Below are 12021 nucleotides of genomic sequence, written 5' to 3'. Positions count from 1 at the left end.
TCGCAGACGAGCACCTGCTCCTTCCTACCAGGCCGGAGACCGTGTATGGTTGTCCACTCGCAACCTCAACCTTCGAGTGCCCACTCCCAAGCTGGCGCCTCGCTTTGTTGGTCCCTTCCGAGTGCTTCGCAGGGTAAACCCGGTAGCCTATGCCCTTGCGCTTCCTCCTGGCATGCGGATCTCCAACGTGTTTCATGTCTCCCTGTTGAAGCCACTGGTGTGTAATCGTTTCACTTCCTCGGTTCCCCGGCCTCGTCCGGTCCAAGTGGGCAATCGTGAGGAGTATGAGGTGAGCAATATCCTGGACTCACGCCTGGTCCGCGGTCGGGTGCAGTTTTTGGTTCATTGGCGTGGTTATGGTCCAGAGGAGCGTTCCTGGGTTCCCTCCGCAGATGTCCATGCTCCTGCCTTGCTCCGAGCCTTCCACGCACGCTTCCCTCAGAAACCGTTCTTTACTCCGCGGAGGAGGGGCCCTTGAGGGGGAGGTACTGTCATGGTCTTACCTTCTTGCTGTTCTCCTTCGTTTGACATGTGCTGGCGGCCATCTTGGTTTCTGGGTTTCTTGTAGCCTCCCACCCTGCGGCTCCTCCTTCCCACTGGGAGGAGCTGGATGCCTAGCTCATATATATAGGAGGTCTGTGGCTTCAGTTCCCTGCTTGGTCCCCCTGTGTTCACATGCTTCTAAGACTGCTGCTGCTTCTGGTTCCTGTTCCTGGCTTCGTCTGACTACCCTGCTGGTTCCTGATCCTGGCTTCGTCTGACTACCCTGCTGGTTCCTGATCCTGGCTTCGTCTGACTACCCTGCTGGTTCCTGATCCCGGCTTCGTCTGACTACCCTTCTGGTTCCTGACCCCTGGCTTCGCAAAGACTCTGCATCGGTTTCGCCATCCGTTTGGACTTTTGCTTTATAGCTTGTTTTTCAATAAAGCTTTCTTATTTTCACTTATCTGTTGTTGTACGTCTGGTTCATGGTTCCGTGACAGGGGGGAATCCATTCACCTTACAGGGCCCTCCTATTGAAACATTCCCTGCAGCTGACCACCCCATCACAGAAGCCACAATGAAAGGCATGCTGATTTCTCTCAGAAATGCTCACAAAACGTAATGAAACGGCTCACACACATTCTAAAAGGATCCATCACATTGAAAATAAGATGACAGATCTATATACTGCACACAATGAAATTGTGGACCCATATACTGATCAGGAGTCTGAAATACAAAGGTTACAGGTCAATATAGCTGACCTTGAGGACCGCTTGAGACGTAACAACATCAAGTTTAGGGGGCTCCCCGAATCGATATCCCCTCCTGGTCTTACTAATTTTATTCAACGTCTTATGAAAGCATTGATCCCCTCATTAAGCGATCTAGAACTTTGTATTACAAAAAGTGTGCAGCGCTAAATAAAACCTATATTCAGGCTAAATTAATAAAGTCCAAACAGTCACTTGTATGGTGCATATGCAAGCAATCACAATCCAAAGTGAGAATCCCCCTGAGTACAGATAGGAAACAATAACCGATGGTGGATCTTTTCAGAGAACCAGCCCCAAAAGTAACTGCAAACCCTGGGCGTGATCTTCCATGACACAAATGGTGTCCACTCCCTTTAGGTGCATTCACCTTCCTGGTGTATGGATCTAGGCTCCAAAAATACAACTTTTCCACACTATACAATACAACGAGTTCCACACTAGAGACATTCATCCCCAGGCAGCGATGTCACCAAAATACAAAAAGGAGTAGTTACCTTTGGAGCTAGTGTAGATCTCTGTTATGGGGATCTGCGCTTTCTGGTAAGCGGCCACACTTTTGGATGTCTGGTGAAGGCTTCTTTTTGGTTTACATCACTATTCAGCAGCCACTATCCATATAGGATTGGTTCTCTGAAAGGATCCACCATTGGTGATTGTTTCCCTTCTATACTCAGGGGGATTCTCACTTTGGATTGTGATTGCTTGCATATGCACCATACAAGTGACTGTTTGGACTTTATTAATTTAGCCTGAATATAGGTTTTATTTAGTGCTGCACACTTTTTGTATTACTGGTTTTAAATCGACATTCACAACTTTATGTGCCGGGCCGGCTGCTATTTTAGACATTATTTTATGTTTATGTTGTTTATGTTGTTTTCCAATCAAGTGCAGCAATACTGTTTATAGAACTTTGTATTGACAGAGCCCACAGGATTCCCAAGCCTGCATTCCTGCCAGATATAGCCCATAGAGACATAGAGACACACTGGCTCGCATACATTTTTTTCACGTGAAAGATTGTGTTATGAGAGAGGCCAAGCAAAATCCGATCAACTCCCTGATGAATTTGCAGGTATATCCCTGTATACAGACATATCCCAGCAGGCCTCCCAAAATAGGAAAAAGCTTGCTCCCCTGATGAAAATTCTCCGGAATAACAAGATCCCCTTTCAATGCGGGTTTCCTACCAAGCTGCTGGTGACTTGGAATGGGAAAAAAATATCCATCTTCAAAACGGAGAAAAGGCTGCACCTTTTCAGACAACAACATCTACTCCTTGCTGAAGCCATGATAACCCAGCCAACACCTCCAGCCCGCCTGGAATCGGAGTGGTCCCAAACTTAGAGTCACTGAATCAACCATCCTCTTGCCGCTTCCTACCTTGGTCTTTTTTGAAGATGCCTCACGGAAGTCCCTGACCCGCTTTTGTTGGTCTACCCAATTCAGTTAAGGGCCCTCGGCCCGCTGGTTCACCTTTTTTTTTACTTGTTTACTCCCCCTCTTCTATGGTACCCCCCACTCAAACAGCAGTTTTGGCAGGCTGGCTCCTACAGGCAAATTGCCATACATGTACTGCGCTCACCTGAAGGCCACTAGGGGGCAAATGCGCGCCACCTGCGGGGTGCTGCCACCCCACGCTCGTTCACGGGAAATCCTGGGATTTCCCACCATTCATTTAATTTTCTGGGTTCTCATACGTGCACCACCTGGACATACTTTGATACACATTATCCCCTAAATATGTCATTACCCTTGCTACTAGCACATACAATTTTATACTCTGACATATCAGTTATATAGTTCTCAGTTGCAATGATAGAACCCAGTGAAATACATTTTCTTCCCCTACCTTTTCATCTTCCTTTTCATACATTGTTGTTGCCCCTCTTTCATTATTCGATCACGTTAAGACAAGCACACTTTGTCACCTTTTTCTAGGTTTGGACTGGCTATTATTAATTGATACATTGTATCTCCCAGACTGTGATACTCGTTTACCTTTCTATCTTCCACACTTCGCTGTCATCCCTCTTGGATCACTCTGATCACATTCAGACAAGCACACTCTGCGATTTTAGTTTACTTTCTTTTGTGTTTGGCTTGGTCTTTACACTAACCTTGTGCTATACAATCATATCCTTTCTGACTACCACTAAGTGATACATTGTACTTCTTATACTCTGATATAAAATACCTACATCTTTCTATTCAGTGCTGCATTATGAAACATGCTCAGACATTATTTACCACAAGTGTCCTCGCCTGGCTTCCCGTCTCATTGCCGTGGACTCATGTTCCTTCAGCTCCCAGGTCAGACAATTAGCGCCCCCACCATATGGCAATGTTGCTTTCACCAGTGAAATATGGCTCCATGTAAGTATGGTTTCCCCACTTGGGTCATACAATTGTTGAAAATCCATACTTGCTGAATTATCCCCAACATCTATTGGTTTTTGACATTACATACAAGTCTTTCATTCCTTTGACAGGTTTACCTGTATATACTCCTGATGAGTGGGCTACAGACCCACGAAACGCGTTGAGTTTTCTACTATGTTGTACATTATATTTAAGACAATTTTGTGTGTATCCTGCTCACTCCATGATATATGATTTTTTATATTTTTATATTAATATTGCTGTTGAAATCTTGCCATGCAATATTTTGTACTCCATCTGCTGGTCAATGCATGTCTTTGCTTACATGTTTTTTACTCATTAAAATCTACTTTTATGCATCAGCTACTCATGCATCCACTTCAATTAAAGTCCCATATGGGCCATTTTTCTCTTTCTTGCTTGATTTAGTGGATGTAATAGACAACATCAGACCATTTCCAAGTTTACAGGAAAGCCGGCGCATGTGTCAGGCGGCTCCGATTGATGCCTGACACCGGCGATCTCTCCCCACTGAGGGAGAAGGACGGTCGGCTGATGTAAACACAGTCATCCGTCCTTCTCCCTGCAATGATCACAGAGACTGTGTGATCCTGCTATATAGGATCCCATGTCTCTATGGTCATTTCACAAGCCCAACCCCCCCCCCCCACAGTTAGAATCACTCCCCTAGGCTTCCATTTAATCCCTTGATCACCAACAGTATTAACCCCTTCCCTGCCAGTGTCATTATTACAGTAACAGTGCGTATTTTTAGCACTGATTACTGTAGTAATGTCACTGGTACCCTCAAAAGTGTCAAAAATGTCAGTTAGGGGTCCGATCTGTCCACCGCAATGTCGCAGTCCTGCAAAAAATCACAGATCGCCGCCATTACTAGAAAAAAAAACAATAAAAATTACAAATATTTCCCGCAGTTAGTAGACGCAATAACTTTTGCACAAACCAATCAAAATATGCTTCTTGCGATTTTTTTTTACCAAAAATATGTAGCAGAAAACAAATTGGCCTAAAATGTTAAGAAAAAATTAGATTTTTAATAATTTTTTTTTGGAGAATGTCATGTAAAAGAATGTAAAAAATATTGTTTTTTTTTTCCCAAAATTGTCGCTCTTTTTTTGTTTATAGTGCAAAAAATAAAAATTGCACAGGTGATCAAATGAAACCAAAAGAAATCTCTATTTATGGGAAAAAAAGGACGTACATTTTGTTTGGGTACAGCGTTGCATGACCGCGCAATTGTCCATTAAAGTAATGCAGTGCCAAATCGCAAAATAGGGCCTGGTCAGGAAGGGGGCAAATCCTTTCTGGGCTAAAGTGGTTAATGTAAAACAGTGCAGTGCTTTAAAGAAATATTGGATACAAACAATCACAGTGTACCAACAAATAAATATGAACAATAATAATAAGTTCCAAGTGCGAAAGGTGAAGCCTTTAAAGCTTGTAAAGGTAATCTGACTGAAGACACACAGGTGACCAAATCAGATGTAAGATCAAACACCACCACCATAGATGCAGAGATATGCTCACCAGATGATATGGACCCAGGTACCGTATAGTAAATGGGTCTACACTTAATGGTAGTCTCAGGAGATGTTACTCATGGGGTAAAGGTATACTCTAGAGGTGGATGACCAGAACTCCCAGGAATGTTATCCATAGATGAAAACAGATAACACAGACATGGTGTAATACCGCTTGATACCAATTTATTAAAAAGGGGATTAAAAAGACTCACAAGTGTCCTGGTAAAGTCAGCATAAAATCAACATGAACTGAAATGATGGCGGATGACAGATAACGTAGCACTGACGCGTTTCATCATATATGACTTCTTCTGAGGTTATTGCCAATATGTGTTATCATTCCTAAGATATATATAGCCAAAAATAATGAATCCTAAATAATAATCATTTGTGCATGGGGATTCTGAGGCTGTATCACGCAATGGATATCCAATATGGCGTCGGCGTGCAGTCCAAGCCTCTCCCTGGGATATAGTAAGCCTCAATATGGATATCACTTCCAGGAGTGATGTAAAACAAGCCTCCTTTCAAATGACGCTATATCTGGGAACGGATACCAACGTCAAGACGCGGATAGAGTCCGCCTCAGATACACCAAGCCTTGCTATGAGACACAACCAGGTGTATTCCCACCATTACTTCCGGAAGTGGATGTAATACTTATCTTGTTACCAATGACACCATGTCTGAAAGTAAATAATAGCATCTGGAAATGGCTAACATATAATCACCGCATTATGATCAGAGACAACAAGCCTCAAATTAACTGCAACTTCCAGGAATTAAGCCAGACAAGTAGAGGAAAAGGGGGAAGAAATGTTCCAAAATCCCAAACCAGGAGCACATCCTAGCTGTAGGGATATATCACTGCAAACCGCCATAATTACATACAATAAAAATAATGACAATTAAAAAAAAATAAAAACAATCAAATCATACATATGGTAAAAGGCATGTAAATTATCACAGAATATTTATCAATATGACATATGTAAGACAGACAATATCTATACTAGAGCATAAGAACAGAGAACCAATGCCTAAATGAAACGTTAGCGACATCAGCGACGTAAGAAGCATTAATAAATGCATTGATGTCCCACTCAATGTTAAGTCCAAATGGTGTATTGGAGTAAGAGTAAATCCAATCTCTAACCTAGTGACTCCATGTGTAGCAGGAACTCCTCCCCAGGGGGAGCTATTTTACTGTGCTATCTTACCATGGGAGTTGTCTGCGGCAACAGGTTGAAGTTCTATAGGCTGTGCATTGTCCCCAGCGCACCCTGTGTCCATGCTGTCGGTAATGCCGGATCTCTGTGCAGCGGGGAGAGGAGGGCTGGTTTGGGTCTGTATTATGTTTCGCTCCATACAGCGGAGCCCTGGTGCAGGAGCAAGAGGATTTCTGTACAGGGAGCCATCCCTGGTAATTGTAGCTGGTTACCTCTGTCCGATGCTCCCATACATGTGGAGCGGGAACCGAATGTCTCATAATTAACTTCTATGAACATAAGTGCTATCTAATGGCCATAATGTAACATATTATGGCCACTAGATGGTACTTACAAACAGAATTATATTACACTGATTGTGGCAAGTGCCATTGGTGCTGTGCAGATGTTTGTCACTTTCCTTGAGTAAACATTTTATAAATAGACCCCTAATTGACTTCTCCACTAAATATATTTTCTTTTTTTTTTGAGTAAGGAGGTTAATATGTAAATTAAAAAAAGCAAGATTTACACCTACAAGCTTGTGTTTACTTGTGTAGAACTATACTGCTTAGCAAACCAAAATCTTGATACAGTATACAAATATATTTATGGATGTTGTTGCTATGCTTTTACTTTGCTGATACAATTAAGTTCACTGTCTTTTTTTTTTACATTATTGATTTTTTTTTTATTTTATTAAAATTATTTTGTACTCCATTAGTCCCCGTGCAGCAGTCATTACTTGCTATGCATGAAAACAATGACTCAGAGGAGAAAATAACTTTTTAGTTGAAAATAGTCACTGAATAATTACTTACAATTTGCATCTTGTACTAACAATATTTTCAGTAAAAGAATACACCAAAAATAATACAGGCTGCATTAGCTGTACCCATCTCATTCTCTTTGTTTTGAAAATCTTTTATCAAAATGGAAGCATCATTTAAAACAAATGATTTCCGCTTTGCTTTTTTTGAATAATGAAAACAACATAATAAACACAGAAATGGCACTGTTATATTTGATATTGCTAAATTAAAATGCGGCAAGACAAAAACAATTGTGTAACCATTAAAATATATCCTTTTGTATCAAGCAGATGTAGGAATTTAGTGAAAAGTTTATTTAAAAGTTGAATGAAAGAAAATGATCCTAAGTCCTGAGATAGCTATGTATGGTAGGGAGTTGCAGCAGAGACCAAGTTATTAATCAGTGGTGTTGAATCGGGAGGTTAAAGCCTTGCCCCAGTACTCCTGCTGAGCTATCAACTATTGCAGTGACTGTGTCTGCTAAAATGGTTCTTCAGGCAGTTAGAAACCAAAAGTATTAACTTTGCAGCCCACATTGGGTTAGGATTCTAGCTTATATTCATGGCCATGGCATTTAACTGTTGGATTGAAGCTGAGAAGCTATATGTTGCCCCTGTCCCTGCACATTTTATCCTTCTTAACCTTTAAACAACATGGCCTTTGTGAAAAGCATCTGGAGGCAATATAAAGACAAGTTCTAGCTTATTACAATTAGCCTTATATAAGCATTGTTTTTATTTCCTCCAATATAGCTACTTATGTGGTTGACCTTTGAGAAGACAAATCTTTTCCGGTGCAGTAACACCCTAAATAGAATAACTAGAAGGCTTGACTCATTTATGGAACTTTTAGACAAATGTTTTATTTTTTTCCTTGGAATATATTTTCAAATTTACCACTATGCCTCATCAATTAGGTGGTAATTCATGTAAACTGGAGAAGTGAAATTGAACACAAAATAGTTGCTGCAACTCCCTAAGGAAACACTGTACAATAATACAAAAAATAGGGGACCATGGAAACATTCACAGCCTCTGCCTTTACTTACTGGGTGACTATGTCCAGCTTGGTGTTTTCCCAAGAACCAGTGGCACCCTCAGATAAGAAAATACCTTTTTCTGCTTTCTACACCCTCCTTTCTTACTCCTCATTTTGTTCTCATGTCTTTGTTTCCAAGGATACTGCTTTCCTAATTAGTTGTTCATACATATCTGGTTTTCTATCTATGCATCATTATATGTTAACTCATGTTAAAGAAGCAGGAGACAAATTAAATCAGAAAAGTTCACCTTTTCGAAATATATTTAAGTAAATATAAAAGGACAACAGCCTTTTCTTTAAAAGCTCGGTAATTCTATTATTATTACTTGCAAATCTTATGAATCAGCAGAAAAAGTGCAACCATATATAAAGTGCATACTGTGAAATCAAATCATAAACAAGCTTCAAAATTCATGCATGACATCAATATTGAAAATACTAAATATCTTCCACAGTGGTTTATAAAGTCTCTACTTTTTGTGTTGTATCATTTCTTCTGTATGATTTTAATAAATCAATAAAACAGATGACGTAAGCTTCCATTATATCTTTGAATTGTGACAAGTTAGGCTACTATTAGAATTATTATGTCTTTGGACTGTGAAAAGAAATCAGAGCACCCAAAATAAATATATGTATACATCAGAAAAACAGGCTACTTGCAGGTATTGCCCTCGGTGGGAATTGAGGACTCTAAAGTTGCAAGGCAAGAATGTTAACCATTTGAGAAGCACACTTATTATCAAGTCTAATATGAACAGTATAAAACATACAAATAGGTAAATACAAGAAGTAGACATGTGCATGATGAAAAAAATGTGTTTTATTTAGTTTAGATTCGTTAATCTAGGTATTTTTTTCCTTAAATTTGGTTGTTTTGTTGTTTTATTCAGGAGTCATATTCAGAATTCGTATTCGGAAATTTGTTTTATGTCTTTTTCAATTTTCTTCGAATTTACTGATTTTTTTTAATTCCAATTAATACATTTTAAATCGGTTGAATCTATAACTTTAGATATTTTTTTTTTTTTTATCGATTCAAACATGGCAAAGTGAACAACAAAAGAAAAATCTTCATCAAAGGATTACAATGACTCTTTAGATCATCTTTGGCTTAACAAAAACAGCATTATTTTGAAATAGTACTCTAATAACACACACAGTCTTTGATTTCAGAAATATGCTTAAAATTCTAATTTGAAAGAGATTTGATAAAAAAAATTTGATTAGAATTTCATTTGAATTTCTGAAATTCAGAAGAATTTTGTTTCATTATTCGGAGCATTTGGTAAACTTTGTTTATACCGCAGTCTGGGTGTTCGGATATATCTGAATCTCCGAATAATTAAACATTTGGTTGAATATTTATTTGGAATGAAACGAACCGCACATGTCTAACAAGAAGGCTAACTTGAGATTTCACTATTTACAGAGCGTAAAGGTTATTCCTTTACTGAAGCAGTTGCCAACACCAAATGAACCCATGTACCAAATAGACCCATTTACCTTTTTGGAATATATTTCTGCAAATAATCTCTGTAAAAGCATATAGTAAATGAATATGAAGTTGGTCACTATACCAATAACATTAGGGAGGATTGAAAGATAATGCTTGATAAAAATTAGCTTTTTGGATGTTTTTGCAACATCTTTTGATCAGTGCAAGATATGATTATGAAAAATAAGTAAATATACATGCAGTAACTGCAAAATAAAGCGAAGTATGTGAGTACCATCATCTCTGCTCTTCAGAGGCATACAATGTTTTATTCTAGTCAGATGTGTACAAGATAACAAATGTAAAACCTTGCTTGGCCTTCCATTGCAACATCTGTAACATTCAATGCATATTAAAGAAATTAAACGTGTGCAGCGCTGATAAGTTATACGTTTAGTGCTTCAACAGATAAATGTCCAAACAAAGAAGATAAACCATCAGGTAGTGATCAAAAGTGTGTCATAAATCACTGTAAACATAAAGTCCAAATAGTGAGCCAAAAAAATTAGCAGTCAAATAACAGCTGGGTTATCCACTGTATCTGAAAGACTCCTTCGATGATAAACGTGAAGTGACAAAACTCTCACCAGATAATAACCAAGAAACGGCAGTGAGAACAAAAGGCAATACACCCCAAGTGTTGTCAGATGCTCCTTCACAGTGATCTCTCTCTACCAATCTATGCACTCACCAGCTGAAATAAGATGAGCCTTGAACTGCTATTAAGCAGTATAGTGGAGATGTAGTTCGCTGTATTGGTTTTGCGGTCGCTTCCCATGCGGTATGCAATTTAAATGCGACCAATCTGGCACTAACAGACACTATCTGGGAGAGTAACTAACTGACACTGATGTCGCTAGTGACAATCAGTGAACACCTTGTATTTATTGAGAAAAATACAAGGTGTTCTCTGACTGGTGCTTGTGCAGAAGGTCTGGAGCAAAGTGAATTGTGAGGGTCACTGTAGTATCAATGGCTACTACTTTCACAGGGATCAGCTAAGGATGGAAAATGTTTCATCGGTCCAATCTGGACCAATGTAATTATTTATAAAAAAAAAAGAAAAGAAAAACTTACAAGGTACTGTTAAGAGGTTTGAAAAGATATGGTAACCCTGGGCATGATATAAGCATATTTCCATTGAGACTTATTGTATGTTCTGGGATTTAGGGGGCAAGTGTCTCATTTCTATTTGGTCCAATTTTGCTGTCTTTTTCTTTTTTTTTTTTTTTCCCACTTTTTCTTTCATTTCTGGAGGTTTCTGATACTCAGAGTTGTGCTCGGCACCTTCCAAGGTCCTTTGTAGGAAGCTCTAGGCTGACTGTCCACTATCCTTATATCACATCCAATATAAGCTGTGTACAGTGTGAATTGTTCCATAGTCATTTGCTCAGATTAGAGTTTTTTACATCACATGTCATTTTTTGCGATGACCCATGTATCTGGAGATGATGTTTCCATCTCTTGTTATGTTTATGTACCTTTGATGTATCACTGTTGTTTTGAGGTTATATACTTAATCTTGATAAAAATGAATAAATATATTGAAAGTAAAAAGAAACTGTAAAAAAAAAACACACACACACAACTGAAATTTAACTTTAAATATATGCTTCTTTGCCATATTGTCACTGAATAATATTCTTTTTGGGAGCCTAATAGAAAAAATGTTTAATGTACAACAATGTGAATTAAGAAATATTGTAAAGTACCTGGTAATGGAGTCTGAAGCACAGAGGTAGGCCTCTCTTTCAGCTCTGGCTCAGGAGCCCTGGTAAGGTAACAGGAAATGCCAGAGCACAGAGTGGCATGAGTGCCTGTAAAGTCTTCTGATGGCACGTGCTGATGCTTGATAGGGTGCCCAGAGATGACTGGCCTGATGTAGATATGTGGAAGGACCAAAGCTGGAGGCAGGCACAGGCCAGCTGATGCAGGTATGAGAGCCAAGGCAAGGTCAGACAGTCCAGGTCAGCAACATTCAGGCAAATCAAGGTACAGACAGCAGGCAGCAGAGTGATCAGGAGTAAGGCCAGGGTTGGTAACAGTAAGGTAGATCATACAAAGGAGCAGGCAGAAGAATAGTCCAGAGGTAAACCAGGAGTTGGCATTGACAGCATTCAGGCAGATTCAGGTGCAGGTGAGGTCAGCAACTGAGGATCGACACAGGAACAGATGCACAGATGCTAGAAAATATCTGTAAGCAATAACAAACCCCTTCAATTCTCTAGCATAGTCTGCATAGTTCTCATGCCTGATGTTCACAAGCAATGATCTTTC

Source organism: Pelophylax lessonae (genome assembly GCF_965119305.1).
Source record: "Pelophylax lessonae genome assembly, chromosome: 8".
In the NCBI taxonomy this organism is placed as follows: Eukaryota; Metazoa; Chordata; class Amphibia; order Anura; family Ranidae; genus Pelophylax; species Pelophylax lessonae.
Note: the sequence above shows the minus strand (reverse complement) of the source record.